Source organism: Cornus florida, unplaced genomic scaffold, assembly GCF_030987335.1.
Source record: "Cornus florida cultivar Cherokee Brave unplaced genomic scaffold, ASM3098733v1 CherokeeBrave_3.0.0_Hap2_Chr07, whole genome shotgun sequence".
In the NCBI taxonomy this organism is placed as follows: domain Eukaryota; kingdom Viridiplantae; phylum Streptophyta; class Magnoliopsida; order Cornales; family Cornaceae; genus Cornus; species Cornus florida.
In genome coordinates, this window is record NW_026775577.1 from 81,016,464 (window position 1) to 81,020,122 (window position 3,659).

A 3,659-nucleotide genomic window follows, 5' to 3' on the forward strand; every position below is an offset into this window, starting at 1 on the left:
AGGATCTTTTATTGGAAAGATGTTGACTGATTCCTCATTAATAACATCAAGAAAGAAGCACTCATCTTTCTCTGAGGAATATGGATTGGCATTAAAGATATTTAATTTGAGCTTCATGTTCCCAAAAGAAATATCCATAGCCCTAATCCTATAGTTAATGTTGGCATTCGCTATAGCTAAGAATAGACGACCAAGGATTACAGGAATTTATCTATTGGGATCGTAAACAGGTTCTATATCTAGGATAAAAAAGTCAACCAAAAAATAAAACTTGTCCACTTCAATGAGAACATCTTCAATTAACCCACGTGGTTGGTTCAAAGATCGATCAGTAGGTTGCAACACCATTGACGTGGGTTTAAGCTCTCCTAAGCCTAATTGCTCATACACCGAGTAAGGAAGAAGATTAACACTCGCTCCAAGATCAAGAAGTGCTTTGTCTATCACATTGTTTCCAATGATGCAAGATATGGTAGGAGCACCACGATTTTTGAACTTAGGAGGAGTGCTATGTTGAATGATTGCATTGACTTGCTCAGTGAGATAGATTTTCTTAGAGACTTGGCTTTTTGATTTTCTTTTTTGAGTGCACAAGTCTTTTAGAAATTTAGCATAGGCAAGGATTTAATTAATAGCATCTAGGAGAGGAATATTGACTTTTACCTGTTTGAAGACATCCATTATGTCTTGGATTTTCTCTCCTTGCTTACTAAAGAAATAAGGTCCCTTGAGATGTTCAGGAAAATGCGCTCTTGGCTCATAAGCTGCCTCAAGGTTGGGAGTAGATGAAAAAGTTACTTCACCTTCAACTCCTTTGGAGCTTGATGGAGTAGGATGTGAGGGAACATCTATGGGATGTGGAGTTGGAAGAATGGGATTGATAGGAATCCTATGCCTCTCTTTTTTTACCTCTTTTTCCTCAACTTGATTACCAATGATCTTTCTACTTTTCAAGGTAGTGATGGCATTAACTTGCTCATGACGAGAACTTGAAGGATTAGTCTCATCAATCATATAAGTTTGTCTGACTGGATTTGCAATTGGCTTACTAGGCAGTTTTCCTTCCTCTCTTTGAGTTAACACTTTAACTATTTGCCCAACTTGAATCTCTATCTTAGCTATAGATTGGGAATGGGAATGTACCAATTGAGTGGTGGAATTAAAATCATTAATTGCAGCCAAAACCTTCTCTTCAAATTCAAATGAGTACCTAGGAGGAGGAGGATCAGGATTAGCTTGGTTCCTAAGTTGAGGAGGAGAGTAGATGGATGATTGATTGAAAGAATTATTTTATAGAGGAATGGATGAATTATGGTACTATCCCTAAGATTGGGGAACAGTATTGCCTTGGCTTTGATTTTTCCATGATATATTGGAATGATCATTCCAGCTAAGGTTATATGTATTGGTATTTGGATTCTAACCCGAACTGGAGAATGCAGCATTGGTTTGCATTTGTGGATTTTCAAAAGAGTGACCCAAGAGAGGACAACTGGCATCATAATGAGATGGACTAGCACAGACAGAACACACCTCCTTTGGCAAAAAGGAGTGCTGAGAAGAACTAAGAGTACTGACAGCTGATAAAACTTGGTCAAACTTTTGATTCAACACTTCCATTTGAGTGGCGAGCTTAACTTCATAAAGATTTTCAACCTTGTTTATACCAAGAATAAACCTAGACCTAAAGGAAGAAGCATGTTGTGTAGAATTTTCACTTATGGCCTCAAATAGTTCCCAAGCGTCATCTGGACTCTTATGAAGGAAACCACTATTACTAGAAGCATCTACCGTGTTTCTATGTGGATCAGTTAATCCATCATAGAATATTTGCACCAAATGCCATTTAGCAATATCATGATGTGGACACTTTCTCAGAAGATCATTGTATCTCTCCCAAGTATCATGAAGTTGTTCACCAGAGATTTGGGAGAACGCCATGATCTCTTTCCTTATTTGTGTGGTTTTACCCACAGTGTAGTATTTTTTCAAGAACTCTTATTGCAACTTATCCCATGTGCTTATGGAATTATGAGGTAGGGAGTGCAACCAAGTTCTAGCCTTGTTCTTGAGAGAAAACTGGAAGAGTCTTATCCTAAAAGCATCATCAGAAAGAATGGACAACTTGGTAGTTGAACACAATTCCAGAAATTCATCAATGTGCTTATAGGGATCTTCAGTAGTAAACCCATGAAAAGTTGGAAGCATTTGGATCATAGCTGGCTTGATCTCAAAGTGGGTTGCATCAGATTATGGAAATTGAATGCAATAAGGGGATGTATATGAGGTGGGAATGAAGTGATCCCTCAATTGCGGTTGTGGTGGAGGAACAGGTGCTTATGGCACATGTACCCCATTGGGATTATTACCATTATTAGCCATGTCTAATTTTAGAGAATTCTCCTAACAACTTAAGCTAAGTTCAATTGTAACAAGTAAAAAGAAAATTTTTAAGCAAAAAAAAAAAAAAAATTAAAAGAACTCCCAAAAGGTTCTAAAACCGTAGCATCTTCTCCTTAAGCTTCGTCGCCCTTTCTCCTTAATTCCTGTACTTGAAAAGAAAATGAAATAAGGTGAGATATCAGAAAATCCTTAAACTATAAATTAAACTAGAATTAATCTCAAACTCAACAAATCCGTGACACAGCCCTCGGCAACGGTGCCAAAAATTGATGTCTGTTTTTATTTATCAATAATAAAATACCACTTGCAACAAAACGAATCCTTGTAGGATAGGGCTATGTTGAGGGTGTCTATGACAGCCCAAGTTTTGCAATTCGGTGCATCAATGATGACCCAAAGGTTGACCCAGTAAAGGATTCGAAATGCAGAAGCAAAAGATAAAACCTAAGTCTTTAGAGATACAAATCATCCCTAAGACACCAGAGTGAGCTCCTATGAAATCACGAAACTCAAGGAAATAACCGGAACCAGAAACAGAATGAAAGGTCGATTGGTACTCGATAGCGACAATGACACATAAGAAAGCATGATCTAGTTCAAACTAGACCACGTAGGCCATTAAATGGCTCAAACAAAATCAATAAGGTCCTATGGGAATAAACAAACGGAGTGAACTTGTCTAAGCAACAAACCAAGCAAAACTCATAAAGCTGCCTCATTTCGGTTGTCCGAAATGGTGCTTCGATCGACCGAAATAGGCTAAAAAAGATAAAGCACTTTGGCCGACCGAAATGGCAAATCGGTCGACCGGTTGTGACTCAGAATGAAAGGAGGCTACTGAAATTTGAAATACAACTGATCAAATAGCCATCGGTCGGCCGAAATGACACTTCAGTCAACCGAAACAACTTAAAATTCTGTAAAAATTCTATAGAACCAAAAATGAAGAAGTGTTTTATAAGCCTTACTTGAATCCCCCATGGCAAGATCAATCAAAATTATATGCTATTGTGTGATGATGTGAACATACACGCAAATGTAATATGGCATTTTAAACATGCTACAATAGCCTATGGCCTTATTACAATTCATTTATAAAATTTGACATGTCAAACTCTCAAAGTTCACAAAATTACATTATAAGGAAAAAACATAATACCACATGAACTTATATGTAAACTAAGGATAATTGCCGGCCACGAATCATACATATGAAATAGGTTCCAAATAGTGTATCTAAGTACCCTTTACATGTC

At 37.4% G+C, this 3,659-nt stretch overlaps 1 non-coding gene across 1 annotated transcript; it reads left to right on the forward strand.

Annotated features, from left to right (window-relative positions):
- The first annotated feature begins 1,852 nt into the window (after nucleotides 1-1,852).
- LOC132267898 (small nucleolar RNA R71) lies at nucleotides 1,853-1,958 on the forward strand. Its single transcript, XR_009469121.1, has one exon. It is a non-coding gene; the product is annotated as a small nucleolar RNA R71 (small nucleolar RNA).
- Nucleotides 1,959-3,659: the final 1,701 nt, after the last annotated feature.